The sequence below is a fragment of the Dermacentor albipictus genome, chromosome 3, assembly GCF_038994185.2.
Source record: "Dermacentor albipictus isolate Rhodes 1998 colony chromosome 3, USDA_Dalb.pri_finalv2, whole genome shotgun sequence".
Taxonomy (NCBI): Eukaryota; Metazoa; Arthropoda; class Arachnida; order Ixodida; family Ixodidae; genus Dermacentor; species Dermacentor albipictus.
This window is the reverse complement of record NC_091823.1, coordinates 156,168,608-156,183,680: the sequence shown is the minus strand read 5'-3', so window position 1 is coordinate 156,183,680 and position 15,073 is coordinate 156,168,608. Positions and strand designations below refer to the sequence as shown.

Here is a 15,073-nt window from a genome sequence, read left to right as displayed (position 1 = left end):
TTGCAGAGGACAATCAAAAAAGAATTCCCACTAGACGCGCATGGAATTAGGTACCTTGCCATAGACAATGAAGAAGGAGTACCTTTCGACCTAATCATGCTGACAGGCCTGCACAGTATATGGCGCTCACGAATGGCTGGCTTCTACTGTGAACCGGACGGAAGACCAGCAAGGCTGTACTTTCGAGAGAGCATTGCTCGGTTATTAGAAGTTGAAAAAACAAAAGAATGTCTTTCTCCCTGGGTAGCCAGGGTAGAACCCTTAGTCACACTAAGGGAATTTTAAGTGACAACGTTAGTCACAACATGACTGATGGCTTTTCGCTCATTGTGTTGACAAAGTATATTATAACGCTGTCTTGACTTTTCATGTGTTGTAAGTGTATTGTTGTTGCGAAACCGGTAATAAAGAAAAAAAAAATCCTCGTTAGTATAGTGGCCAGTATCCCCGCCTGTCACGCGGGAGACCGGGGTTCGATTCCCCTACGGGGAGTGTTTCTTTTTTTTCCCTTCTTGTTTGCAGGCGCTCGCGGCGGTGCACTCGGCGCTCCTCTCCAGTGGCTGTCGCTATTTTTTCCCACTTGTGATTGCGCCGACTCATTCGCGATTTTTTTTTCAACTCTTGTATATACTGCTTTAGCTGACACCACGCATGTCTCCTCGTTAGTATAGTGGCCAGTATCCCCGCCTGTCACGCGGGAGACCGGGGTTCGATTCCCCGACGGGGAGTGTTTCTTTTTTCCTTCTCGTTTGCAGGCGCTCGCGGCGGTGCACTCGGCGCTCCTCTCCAGTAGCTGTCGCTATTTTTTCCCACTTGTGATTGCGCCGACTCATTCGCGATTTTTTTTTCAACTCTTGTATATACTGCTTTAGCTGACACCACGGATGTCTCCTCGTTAGTATAGTGGCCAGTATCCCCGCCTGTCACGCGGGAGACCGGGGTTCGATTCCCCGACGGGGAGTGTTTCTTTTTTTCCCTTCTTGTTTGCAGGCGCTCGCGGCGGTGCACTCGGCGCTCCTCTCCAGTAGCTGTCGCTATTTTTTCCCACTTGTGATTGCGCCGACTCATTCGCGATTTTTTTTTCAACTCTTGTATATACTGCTTTAGCTGACACCACGCATGTCTCCTCGTTAGTATAGTGGCCAGTATCCCCGCCTGTCACGCGGGAGACCGGGGTTCGATTCCCCGACGGGGAGTGTTTCTTTTTTTCCCTTCTTGTTTGCAGGCGCTCGCGGCGGTGCACTCGGCGCTCCTCTCCAGTAGCTGTCGCTATTTTTTCCCACTTGTGATTGCGCCGACTCATTCGCGATTTTTTTTTTCAACTCTTGTATATACTGCTTTAGCTGACACCACGCATGTCTCCTCGTTAGTATAGTGGCCAGTATCCCCGCCTGTCACGCGGGAGACCGGGGTTCGATTCCCCGACGGGGAGTGTTTCTTTTTTCCTTCTCGTTTGCAGGCGCTCGCGGCGGTGCACTCGGCGCTCCTCTCCAGTAGCTGTCGCTATTTTTTCCCACTTGTGATTGCGCCGACTCATTCGCGATTTTTTTTCAACTCTTGTATATACTGCTTTAGCTGACACCACGCATGTCTCCTCGTTAGTATAGTGGCCAGTATCCCCGCCTGTCACGCGGGAGACCGGGGTTCGATTCCCCGACGGGGAGTGTTTCTTTTTTTCCCTTCTTGTTTGCAGGCGCTCGCGGCGGTGCACTCGGCGCTCCTCTCCAGTAGCTGTCGCTATTTTTTCCCACTTGTGATTGCGCCGACTCATTCGCGATTTTTTTTTCAACTCTTGTATATACTGCTTTAGCTGACACCACGCATGTCTCCTCGTTAGTATAGTGGCCAGTATCCCCGCCTGTCACGCGGGAGACCGGGGTTCGATTCCCCGACGGGGAGTGTTTCTTTTTTTTCCCTTCTTGTTTGCAGGCGCTCGCGGCGGTGCACTCGGCGCTCCTCTCCAGTAGCTGTCGCTATTTTTTCCCACTTGTGATTGCGCCGACTCATTCGCGATTTTTTTTTCAACTCTTGTATATACTGCTTTAGCTGACACCACGCATGTCTCCTCGTTAGTATAGTGGCCAGTATCCCCGCCTGTCACGCGGGAGACCGGGGTTCGATTCCCCGACGGGGAGTGTTTCTTTTTTTTCCCTTCTTGTTTGCAGGCGCTCGCGGCGGTGCACTCGGCGCTCCTTTCCAGTAGCTGTCGCTATTTTTTCCCACTTGTGATTGCGCCGACTCATTCGCGATTTTTTTTTCAACTCTTGTATATACTGCTTTAGCTGACACCACGCATGTCTTTTCGTTAGTATAGTGGCCAGTATCCCCGCCTGTCACGCGGGAGACCGGGGTTCGATTCCCCGACGGGGAGTGTTTCTTTTTTTTCCCTTCTTGTTTGCAGGCGCTCGCGGCGGTGCACTCGGCGCACCTCTCCAGTAGCTGTCTCTATTTTTTCCCACTTGCGGGCACGATTGCGCCAACTCATTTGCGATTGAGAAGAAGAAGCCGTGTGGAACGGCTGTGCTCCAAAATGCTTTCTGCTGGAAACCGCGTATCGGCCCCAGGCCGAGGATCGTCGACCCCGTTTTTGAACGAAGATGCAAGCTACAAAGTTGTCCTCCCACGTCTACCAACCGGTAACGATGTTTTGAATTCTATTTTCCTTCATGCGGACTTGAGTGGCAGACCATACCGTGCTCCCGACTTCCGAGGTGCTCTGCTTGAGGCAGTGAATACTTCAGATATTGTAGGTGTCGGACAGTATCAAATGAGCCATGTATGGATGGTTACTTGCGCTTGTAGTGCGGCAAAACAAACTCTCGTCGCCTGTGGTGAGCTCCGTGTCAAAGGGCTGAAGTGCATGGTGATAGATCCGGAGACTAAAAACATCAAGCTAAAATTACTATGGCTTCCACCTCACCTTGAACCACGACGCGTTGAAGAGGCGTTCCAGGCCTATGGTCAGGTGAAGTCGGTGGAGAGAGAAGTATGGAGATGCACTGGCATGGAACAGTGGGTGACAACAAACCGGGAGGTTTCCTTGGTGCTCAAGGACACTATCACCGTAACCTCAATACCGCACATTATGTCCATTTATGGACACCAGTGCCTCGTACTTATCCCCGGTAGGCCTCCGCTGTGCCTTCATTGCAAGCGCGTGGGACACGTTCGGCGACAATGCAGCACACCGAGATGCCTACAGTGCCACCGATTTGGTCACTCAGCGGACGCCTGCGTGTCCACCTACGCCAATAAGCTTCGTTCTGGGCAATATAGCGCAGACGAGCCACAACTGGACCATCTCATGTATTCTACAGAGGTAGTAGATGCCACCGGGGAGACTACAGGTGGCATTAGGGACGAGGACCAGGAGTCCTTGAAGCCAATGCCATCCAGTCGCAACAGCTCAAGTAATACTAGCGAAGCTACCGGCGAGGATGACTAAGTTTGCCCACCTGGCCTAGCAAGCCTTAAAGAAAAGCCCCCTGATGACAAGGAAGAAGAGGAAGAGGCGATGGACATCAGTAAGGCCAGGAAACGTCCGGCACCATGCAACGACGAAGCAACAGAATGTGCTCTACAGGCGCCCGAGAAAGTGTCTCCTAGTGCTCAGCGAACTCCCTCTCCTGGTGATAATGTGCCGCGCCGGTTATATCAGCGTAGTCAGGAGAGTGGCACAAAGAAGTCCAAAGGGAGCAAGACCACAGATTTACCTGTGGCCAAGGGCAATGCAACACAAAAGCTTTAGGTGAGCAAAATGGCTACCGCCTGCACCCTCCCCTTCTGTTTAGCGACACTCAACGTACGTGGGCTGAGGAATATAAGGCGTCAGCAGCAGTTACTACACGTGCTTAGGCAGCATGAAGTTGATGTTGGTGCAGTGCAAGAGACAAAGATATCTGCTGGTGATGTCAACCTTGCGCTGCAAACTTTTCAACCTGATTACGAGGTTTCTATTAGCCAAGCATGTGGTGCTTCCGCTGGATGCTTTTTGTTAGTCAGAAAGCAGTTAAATCATTGTTCATTGTCGCTGCGTGTTGGTGGGGAAGGCCGCCTTATATGCTGTGGCCTCTCTTTTCATTCCCGTAATTTGCGATTTATCTGCGTTTATGCTCCCTCAAAAGTGAGTGACAGGAAGGCTTTCTTCCTCTCACTTGCTCCGCTCCTAGATACTGACAGACATTTGGTACTGTTGGGAGACTTAAACTGTGTTTGTCATTCCAGAGACCACTCATACCCAACTAATCGTTATGATGCAAGTGCTGCTTTCCTGCATCAGTTAATGGAACATCACAATCTAATAGACGTGGGCGCCTACACACCATCTTGGGTGCGGTTCACGCACTTTCAAGGCGTCTCCCATGCTCGACTTGATCGTGTGTATGTTTCGACGAATCTCTGGTCTAACATTCACAACTACGCCGTGAAGCCTGTATTTTTCACAGACCACTGTTTGGTAGCTGTTTCATGGGGTCCCCGAAAATTCCGCAGCTTTGCTCCAAACTGGGAACTGTGGAAACTTAATACACAACTTTTGCGAGAGGAAAGTTTTGTAAACAAATTGAAAGAATTATGGCTAGAAATAACACAATGTCAACAGCTTCCTTTGTTTGCTCGATGGGAAATGTTCAAAAATAGAGTAAAAAATGAGGCGATTGCCATTTCTTGTGAGCTGTCTCAAAAAAAAAAAAGCTGAAAAGCATTACCTTCATGATCTACTTCACAAGCTGCACGCTTTCGAAAGCCAGGAACCAGGGTTGTATAGCGATGAAATAAACACAGTTCGCGCACAAATAGAGAAATATGAGACGGAAGTGTACAAAGGAGCAATGGTGCGTTCACGCACAACTCGCTTCACAGAGGAACAGCCCACAAAAAGGAATCTCGGGGACGAGAAGCGGTACGCGCTTTCCAAGCAAATATTAGAAATTGAGTCTGGTGGGTCTATATACACAGACACGTCCCAAATAATAAGCCTATTTGAAGCTCACTATAAAGATCTTTTCGCTGCAGTTAAGCCTCAAAATGGATACGAAGAAAACGCTGATCAGTTTATTTCGCTTATGCCACACTTAGAAGAAGATGATCGACTCAGCGTTGATGGGCCAATAACTCGAGAAGAAATTAATTTTGCCTTCGAAACACTGCAGAAGAACAAGACGCCTGGTCCTGATGGCCTTAGTGCTGAATTTTATATAAAATTTCAGGAATTCCTGCGTCCTTTTCTGGAGCAGCTTTTCGAGGAAGCCTATCAATATGGTGAGCTTCCTCCATCTTTCTATCAGGGCCACACAACCTTAATACCAAAAAGCACTGATGATGAAACAATAAAGAGAGTAAACGGATATAGGCCGATATCATTATGTAACGTGGATTACAAAATATTTGCAAAAATACTGACAAATAGATTGCAGACAGTCATTACTAAATTAGTAGGTGATCATCAAACATGCGGAATTCGAGGCCGCTCTATACAGACAAATGTTCATATCGCACGTTCAGTCCTTGAGTGCATAGAGGGTAGTACGGAACAAGTAGCTCTTCTCCAGATTGACCTCGCCAAAGCCTTTGATAAGGTTCAACACGAATTTTTATTCCAACTACTGCGACATCTTCAGTTAGGGGATGTATTATACAATGGTATAACACTTTGTTATAAACACTGCACTACAAAGTTAATTGTGAACCATACCTTCTCAGATATAATACAAGTACAGCCATCCGTTCGTCAAGGTTTGGAACCCTCGTCCATTTGGAACCCTCATCAAGTATATCTCATCAATCAACTGGAATCGCTTCAAAATCGAGCTGCAAGATTTATTCATTCTAAGTACTCCTACAACATCAGTATATAGGCACTAAAAACAGAATCTGGCTTATCATTGCTTGCATCTCGCCGCCGCATTGCTAGTCTTTGTCTTTTTCACAAGTTCTTTTACAGCTCACTTGGCAAAGCACCATACATTCTCCCCCCGGCACGCATATCTGCAGCCGCACCGGTCACCCGCAACAAGTCGCGCGCCCACGTACACGCACTGTCACTTTTTCGTCTTCATTCTTTTTTCGTGCAGCAACAGACTGGAACGGCCTTTCCAACGAAATCACAGTCATAACCTGTCCTAGCACATTTTTAAACACCGTAACAAATTATCTTACCCTGTAATAAAAATATGGCCTTCAATTTCTTTATGTATGTATGTACCCACCCCTTATGTAATACCCCTTCAATTGGGCCTTTAAGGAAATAGAATGAAATGAAATGAAATGAAAGGTTGTCCGCTCTCGCCTTTACTCTTCGCCATATACTTAGAACCGCTTTGCTTAAGCGTGCCTTGCGGCTCGAGCATTAAAGGATATATGTATGCCGATGAGGAAATTAAAGTGCTAGCTTATGCAGATGACATTGCCTTCTTTTGCGTCGATAAGCCAAGCATTACCAAGGCAATAAACGCTACCCTGCGTTTCTGTGAGACTGCAGGAGCTACTGTAAATTTTGACAAAAGTAGAGGCTTTTGGCTAGGCATGTGGGCGCTCACTCCCTCTGTATTCGCGAATATTCATTGGAATCAGTCCCCGTTGCGATGTCTTGGAGTACCTCTCGATAACTTCCGTAATAGTGGACCTCATTGGACGTCCACGATAACCACTATCCGTCGAAAGGTGACAACCTGGCAAGGACGTGATCTCTCCATTTTTGCGTGAGCTAAGGCACGCAATACATTTCTCGCTACTAAGCTTCTTTATGTTCTGCAGGTCTTGCACTGCTCACGTGTCCATGTCCAGGCATTTCATAGAATATTTGCATGTTTTATTTGGCATTCATCATGGGAAGCCATGAAAAGGGACAACCTTTTTCTCCCGCTTGAAAAGGGAGGCCTGGGTCTTGTGCATTTGTTTGTGCGACAATTGGTCATGCGCTTATTTTACCTTAAAAATGTACGTCATCCATTCCTTCTCGCAGTTAATCGAGCACGCCTTGCGTCACACCTCCCTTCTCTTTTTGTCACGAAAAACTTTGCTCAAGAACTACCGTTATGGGGCTTCTTAAAGGAACTTGTCGACACTATTTCATTCTTAAAAGCCAAATTCAACCTTGAATATTTGTTTACCGTTAATCGCACGTCGCTAAATATAGCACTTGTAGAAAACCTTTTCCTTGAACCTCTGTACCGAAAGCCGTACCTGTCTGTATTTGGTCAAGATGTTCTTTGCCGTGTCCGTAGAATGTGCATTGCGCCAGCAGCGAAAACGTTTTTCTTTAAGCTGCACACCTCCACACTGCCAGTTAAAACGTGGCTTCAGGAAAAAGGACTGTATGTACCCTGGAATACAAACTGTAGGCTTTGCAATCAACCCGAGACAATAGAACATTGCTTTATACTTTCTCGTGACGCATTTCTTTTTTGGGACATTTTACAAAGAACTAACAAAAAAGACTTTCCTCTCACATGTTATGGTATCCGGTTCCTTCCTTTCAAAAATACAGCCAGTAATACACCATATGATTTGTTTATGTTATTAGGACTTTATTCATTATGGAGAAGTCGAATGATCGACAGACATGCCGAGCCACCTCGCTCGACAAGGTCTATCTTCCGAGAAGAGACTGGTCAAGTCCGGAGTGTGGTGGAGATTCTGCTTCCGGCCACCGAGCGTGACGGACGCATGATGACGGGCTCCGTTGGAGCGGCTTCAGCGGCCTTTTCTGGCCGCGGTAACAGGGCTATGGAAATGGAAGACGACTACCAGGTTGTTCTGCCAAGTCTCCCAACCGGGCGTTTAGCTTTAAATACTGTTTTTTTGCACGCGGATATCAGGGCCCGCCCGTACCGGGTGGAAGATTTTCGAGACGCGTTGGCTAGGCAATCGCTTCTCTCGGATGTTATCGCCCTGGGGGCGTATCGGATGAGCCATTTCTGGGCCATTACGCTGAAGGATGCGGATGCCGTTAAGAAGATTGCAGGCGTCGGTGAGCTGCGCGTCAAAGAACGCCGCTGCATGGTTATCGACCCGGCAAACCAGGACGTACGTCTCAAGCTCCATTGGCTGTTTCACACCGTGCCGGACGAGGACGTGCGTGTCGCGCTCGCACCGTACGGAAAGGTCTCCGAGGTGGTCCGAGAGCGCTGGCGTGTGCACGGCGTGTCAGAGAAAGGCTCAACGAGCAGGATGGTCACGCTGAAATTGAAAGCTGGCGTTAAACTGCACGACTTGCCGCACCAGCTTAACGTTGGGGGTGAGTTGGCACTCGTCGTTGTGCCTGGAAGGCCTCCGTTATGTCTTCGCTGCCGAGGTACGGGACACATTCGACGGGAGTGTAAGGTGCCGCGATGCGGAGCTTGTCGACGTTTCGGTCACGAAGACGGTGAGTGCCTCCGTACTTATGCAAGCATCGCCGGCCCTGGAACCAGTGAAGATGCCTCGGAGCATTTGATGGATGAGGCGGACGCAGAAGAGGACAACTGGGAAAACGGAGACGAAAGATGGGCCTTCGTTTACGCCTCTGGTTAAGCAGAAGACAACGACAACGTTGACGTCTTCAGCAGTGGTGGCATCTCAGCGAGCGCAGCGTGACCCCGAAAGCGACAGCGGTCACAGTGCGGTGGCCGATACGAAAGCTTCGCTGAAAACCCCGGACCGCGTGGAGCCTCGCATTGCCGACGCCATGGACGCCGACGATGAAGCGGCTGCCCTAACCGCTGGAAAACGGTCCCGCGAAGAGAGCGCCGGTGAGAACCTGCAGCCCGGTGGTAGTAGCAGTGGGGAGCCGCCTCCAAAAACGACAGGAAGTCGACGTTCGTCGTTGAAGCCGCGTCCAAACCTTTTGGCCGAGTCACGGCAGGCAGGTAAACTGCATCCGTAATTTTTTTCCCGTGTTCTGTGGAATGTCAGCGTCGGTTGTGTATCGACCGACACGGTGTTTTTGGCTGACTTTTCGAGTTTGCGCGCATGCAAAGTGGAGGATGCGACGAGGAGGTGCCTCAGACCACTTCGAGACAAGCACCAGTCAAACCTTTGGGTGGCCAGACAGACCCCCCGTACATCATTGCGGAACACCAGTCGGGAAAATCACATGGTCGACAGAGGTAGGCACCATGCGGAGCGCGCCCCTTTTTATTACGTAAACGTATGGTAGTTGAGCTAAGAACCCCATTGCGTGTAGCAACTTTGAATGTTAGAGGGCTGGGAGCACGAAGGCGGCAATGTCAGCTTAATCGCCTGCTTATTGATAATGACCTTGACATAATAGCTGTGCAAGAATCAAAGATAGAGTCACAAGAACATGCTGACCGCATGGTGCCCCCTTTCCGCGCCAACTTTGAAGTGTGTGTGTGTCACTCCGTTGGGACATCGGGTGGATGCCTTATCTTCATTCGCAACACATTAGGTATAAGTGTGGAGTCTGCATTTGCATGTGAAAGTGGCCGCCTCTTGGTTATTGATTTTTCTTTTTCGAACCTACACTGGCGCGTTGTATGTGTTTATGCCCCCAATGTTGAAAGTGAACGTAAATGTTTTTTTGATTCCATTGAGCCGTACTTGAATTGTGACAAGGTGTTGCTTGTATTGGGCGACTTCAACTGTGTATGTGCTGCTACTGACCGAGTGAAGTGTAGACCAGTGAGGGACAAGAGCGCGGAACTGTTGACTCAATTTGTGCACGATTATTTATTGGAGGACGTTGGAAGTGTGTTTTCGGCTGGAACATGGCCTGATTACACACACTTTCAACGCGACAGTCACGCAAGATTAGATAGACTGTATGTTTCTGCTGATCTCGTGCCACTATGCACAGCCTATGATGTAAAACCTGTGTCGTTTAGTGATCATTGCCTTGTAAGCGCGACTTTTGGAACGAAGGGAAGGAAATCACGCTTTAATTGGTACCTTTGGAAACTAAATGAGAAAATTTTAGACGATGAAGGATTTGTCAAGGAAATTAAAAGTGATCTTGATGGGGTACTAGCTGAGCAAGTGGACTGCTTTGCCGTTGAATGGGAAAGTTTCAAAGAACGAGTGAAGCTTAAAGCTATAGGAAAAAGTAGCGCCATTCGGTATAAACAGAAAGTAAAAGAAAGGGAACTTCGCGTACAACTTGAGTGCTTGGTTAGGATGGAAACCAATAAGCCAGGAAATTTTAGTAAAGAAATAAAAGACGTGAAGTGTCAGATCGGAACAATTGACACTGACAGGTATAGAGCAGCAATAATACGCTCAAGGAGCAATAACTTGTGGGCAGGCGAAACGCCTACAAAGCGGGCGCTATCAGATGAAAAGCGGTACGCTTGCCAGAAGGAAATCAGGCAAGTAAGATACGAGGGGCACATTACAAGCGACCCTAGTGAGATTCAGCGCTCTATTACTAAATACTTTGCTGAACTTTTCGGCAATCGGCGCGAGCATGCGCAAAGGTTTGAAGGGGATTTCCTCCGACTAATGCCAACACTCGACAATGATGTAAAAGAGCTTCTTGAATTGCCTATTACTTTGGAAGAGATCGAGAAAGCAATAGATGATCTTCCGTCTGGAAAAGCGCCGGGGCCAGATGGGCTGAACGCTGCCTTCTATAGAACCTTTAAACATGATGTTTCTCAGTTCCTGTTACAAGTGATAACAGAAGCCTATGAACGCAAAAAAGTTCCACTGTCCTTTGGTATTTCACACATTGTACTTATTCCCAAGTCTGATGATGCGGAGAAACGAATATTAGTGGGTTCCTACAGACCTATCAGCATCCCTAATGTCGACTACAAGGTGTACATGAAAGTACTAGCCAAACGACTTCAGAGTGTAATCGACAAATTAGTAGGGCCGCACCAAACCTGTGGAATCAGAGGACGTAGCATTGCTACAAATATACGTGTGGCCAGAACCGTATTGGAATGTCTTGACGCGCTTGGAAGCCAGGTAGCTATGATACAGCTGGACTTGGCTAAAGCGTTCGACCGCGTTTCACACGACATTCTTTTCTCCATTCTAGAGCACGCTAACCTGGGTAGTGTAATAGTAGAAGGAGTAAAAATGGCGTACGCAAATTGTATGACACGCATTATAGTTAATGGTGACCTTACTGAGCGCCTCACAGTGCGCTCTTCGGTGAGGCAAGGTTGTCCGCTCTCTCCCCTGCTTTTTGCAGCGTATCTAGAGCCTTTATGTCTGGCCATTATCAACAGTGACTATGTCACGGGTTTCAAGCTGCAATCTGCTGAGGTGAAATTTCTTGCGTATGCGGACGACATAGCGGTATTTTGCACGAACAGAGAAAGCATTTGTGAAGTTACAAACACTCTGGAAAGGTTTTGTAACCAGACTGGATGTCAAGTAAACTGGGAAAAAAGTTCTGGATTTTGGCACGGGGAATGGGATATTACACCGCAATTTTTCTCACGGCTGCAATGGTCTCCCATGCCAACGCGATACCTTGGTGTGCCCCTAGAATGTTATCGCGATCCCAGCCCACTTTGGAACGAAGAGATGTCAAGGGCGAGAGAGAAAGCGGGAGCATGGCAGGGAAGGAATCTGTCAATTTTCTCACGTGCCTTTGTCTGCAATGTTTTTCTAATTTCAAAAATATGGTACCTCATGAATGTGCTGTGTGCTTCGCGGACCTCTATTCAAAAATTGCATCGTATATTTGCCGTCTTTCTTTGGACTTCGACCTGGGAAAAAACGAGGAGAACAAACTTGTTTCTTTCAGTGAAGAGTGGAGGCCTTGGACTGGTTCATTTGTTTTTGCGTCAAGTGGTATCACGCTTTATTTTCTTTCGTGATCAAAATGACACCTTCTTAAGAACGGTTATACAGGTCCGACTGCAGAGGCTACTCCCAAGAAACATAGTGTCCTCTGGTGAGAACATGTGTGGTGCTGTAACCGGATTTTTGCGCGAGGTTGTGCTCTCTTGTAAGTTGTTAGAAGTGCGTTTTTCCCCAGACTATTTGTACAGTGTTCCCAAGAAAAAGCTGTACAAAGATCTTGTGGATATCATGCTGCCGGTGCCATTGTACCGGGCGCCTTATCGTGGAGGCCCAGCGCAGAATAATTTAAAGCGAGTGAAGAAGGTGCCAGTTAGGCCAGGCGTGAAAACATTCTTTTTCAAGTTACACTCTAATACATTACCTGTCAAAACGTGGCTTCAAGAAAAAGGAATCTTTGTCCCTTGGACAACGAACTGTCTTTTATGTAAGAGGCCAAAGACAGTCGAACATGTTTTTCTGGACTGCTGGGACGCGATATTCCACTGGGACGTCCTACAGAGAACTATAAAGAAAGAGTTACCACTAGACCGTTATGGTATCAGGTTTTTACCGGTTGATCACGAAGATGTACCATATGATTTGTTCATGCTTCTTGGCCTCCACAGCTTGTGGAAAACACGAATACAAGTAAGGCATGCAGATGTTAATACGCGCAGTGCACGTGAAAACTTTATTGAAAGCACTGCTTACCTTCGCGAATGCATCCGGGCACAGCATGACCAACCTCAGTGGGTAACACTCCTTGATGATTTAGTGAGTTTGAAGAAATTTTAACTTTGCTCGCCTCAGCTCAAGCGTAGCTGAAGCGCTTTATCGTTTGTGACTTATTGTTCCTCATGTGAACTTCGGAAATAAAGAAAAAAAAAGTCCGGAGTGTGGTGGCTACATATGATCCCGTCCCTGAATGGATTTCGCGTCTGGACACTTGTGTTTGTTTACCAGAATTTTGAACTCTCATTGGACTGTATACTTTCTGTGAATTTGTTTCTCATGTATGTTCATATGTAAACTGCATTGGTTTGACAGTACCGATAATTCCATGCAATAAAGAAAAAAAAAACTCCTCGTTAGTATAGTGGCCAGTATCCACGCGCGAGACCGGGGTTCGATTCGCCGACGGGGAGTGTTTCTTTTTTTCCTTCTTGTTTGCAGGCGCTCGCGGTGGTGCCCTCGGCGCTCCTCTCCAGTAGCTTTTTTTTTCTTTATTGCCTGCTTAGACATTAACAAACACAAAAAAAAATTCATATACACAGTGCACCCACATCAAATCAGGTGGGATGGTCGCTAAAATTTCTTGAGGCACACCAGCTCATCAAGGATGCTAACCCAGTCTGGGGTTTCGCCTTGTGCACGATACATTTCTCGTAATAGTGACATACTTTCAATGAAGTTCTCTCGCGCAGAGCACACATTCACATCAGCATGACGTACAGCCATTCTGGTTTTCCACAAACTGTGGAGGCCCAGCAACATGAACATGTCGAACGGTGGCCCGTCATCACTTTCAACTGGAAGGAACCGAATTCCATAGGGGTTTATGGGGAGTTCCTTTTTAAGAGTGCGCTGCAAGATGTCCCAGTGAAAGACAGCGTCCCAACACTCAATGAAGGCGTGTTCAATTGTTTCAGGCTTTTTACACAGCAGGCAATTGGTAGTCCAGGGTACGAATATTCCTTTCTGTTCTAGCCATACTTTAACGGGGAGGGTGTTCGTGTGTAGGTGGAAAAAGAAAGTTTTCGCAGCAGGTCTCACAGGCATCCTTTTGACTCGTTTCAGCACATCTTTTCCTGGGCCTCCACAGTGAACACTCCTATACAGTGGAATAGGTAACATGCTGTCAACTAAATCTGCGTATAGTTTCTTTTTTCTCACTGAACACAAATACTCCAGCGTAAAACGTGCGCAGAGTATTCTAAAAGATGCAACGACTTCACGATAGTAACCAGTCGCTCTTCTAGTGATAGCACTAGATGTGGACACAACAAATTCAGGCAGTTCTGTTGCCATTTTCGCCTGAATGACTGTACGGAGAAAAACATTTCTTTCATCTCGCAGGAAGAAGAACCGCGATACGATCCGTCTAATAAACAAGTGTGAGAGCCCAAGGCCCCCATTTCGAACTGTGCGAAAAAGATTTGTTTGACTGGATCGCTCCCAAGTGGAGTTCCAGATGAAGATAGCAAACACTCGATGCATTTTTTGAACGTTTACACGGGACATGAACATTACTTGCAGTATGTACCAAACTTTGGCAATAAAAAAAACATTGCAAGCTGAAGCACGTGCAAACACTGACAATCCCCGTCCCTGCCATCCTTTTATCTTTTCTTTCATTGATTCTATTTGTCCGGTCCACAACTGTGTCGAGTCCCGATAGCACGCAAGGGGCACTCCTAGATACAGTGAAGGCACTGTAGTCCACTGCATACCGGCGAATTTTGTGGGTGTCGCGTCCCAGCTTCCATGCCATATCCCAACACTTTTTTTCGAAGTTTATCTGGGCACCAGTGTACCTACAAAAGGATGTTGCAAGGCGGACAGCCTGGACCACGCTTTCCCTGTCTTCACAAAAAACGGCGACGTCATCTGCATAAGCTAGCATTTTAACTTCTGCGGCGTGCAGCCTAAAACCACGAATGTTTTCATCCCGTATGACTGCCATACAAAAGGGTTCGAGGTACAGGGCAAAAAGCAAAGGAGACAAGGGACAGCCTTGCCGTACAGACGAGCGGACTGGCACCCGCGAACTAAGACACTTATTAACTATAAGCTGCGTGTAACAGTCTTCATAAGCCATTTTAACGCCATCTACAATGACGCTCCCAACATTACAGTACTGCAGTATAGCGAAAATCACCTCATGTGACACCCGGTCGAGCGCCTTCGCAAGGTCTAGCTGCAACATGGCCACCCGACCCCCAATGGCATCACAACATTCGAGCACATTCCTTGCAATGTGGGTGTTCGTGAAAATGGTGCGGCCTATAATGCCACACGTCTGGTGTGGCCCTACAAGCTGCTGAATCACGCTTTGAAATCGTCGAGCCAGTACTTTCATAAATATTTTGTAATCTGTGTTGGTCAGACTTATCGGTCTGTATGAACCTACTGAAAGGAGCTTTTCCCGGTCATTGGTTTTCGGAATTAATACTATGTGTGAAGTCCGGAATGAGGGTGGTACTTTTTTAAATTCATACGCCTCTGAGAGTAGTCGGTGCAATATACACGCAAACTCCTGACTGAATGCCTTGTAAAAAGCGGCGCCTAGGCCATCCGGCCCTGGCGATTTGCCTGATGGCAGTTCTTCCATCGCCCT

At 47.6% G+C, this 15,073-nt stretch overlaps 1 protein-coding gene and 7 non-coding genes across 8 annotated transcripts in view; 7 read left to right on the top strand and 1 right to left on the bottom strand.

The window, feature by feature from the left end:
- The window catches only part of LOC135920590 (uncharacterized), an 80,867-nt gene that overhangs the window by 63,001 nt on the left and 2,793 nt on the right, over nt 1-15,073 (bottom strand). The window lies entirely within an intron of this gene.
- On the top strand, nt 657-728 carry TRNAD-GUC (transfer RNA aspartic acid (anticodon GUC)). The gene has a single exon. It is a non-coding gene; the product is annotated as a tRNA-Asp (tRNA).
- Nucleotides 890-961, top strand: TRNAD-GUC (transfer RNA aspartic acid (anticodon GUC)). The gene has a single exon. It is a non-coding gene; the product is annotated as a tRNA-Asp (tRNA).
- Nucleotides 1,125-1,196, top strand: TRNAD-GUC (transfer RNA aspartic acid (anticodon GUC)). Its single transcript has one exon. It is a non-coding gene; the product is annotated as a tRNA-Asp (tRNA).
- Nucleotides 1,361-1,432, top strand: TRNAD-GUC (transfer RNA aspartic acid (anticodon GUC)). Its single transcript has one exon. It is a non-coding gene; the product is annotated as a tRNA-Asp (tRNA).
- On the top strand, nt 1,593-1,664 carry TRNAD-GUC (transfer RNA aspartic acid (anticodon GUC)). The gene has a single exon. It is a non-coding gene; the product is annotated as a tRNA-Asp (tRNA).
- On the top strand, nt 1,828-1,899 carry TRNAD-GUC (transfer RNA aspartic acid (anticodon GUC)). The gene has a single exon. It is a non-coding gene; the product is annotated as a tRNA-Asp (tRNA).
- Nucleotides 2,064-2,135, top strand: TRNAD-GUC (transfer RNA aspartic acid (anticodon GUC)). The gene has a single exon. It is a non-coding gene; the product is annotated as a tRNA-Asp (tRNA).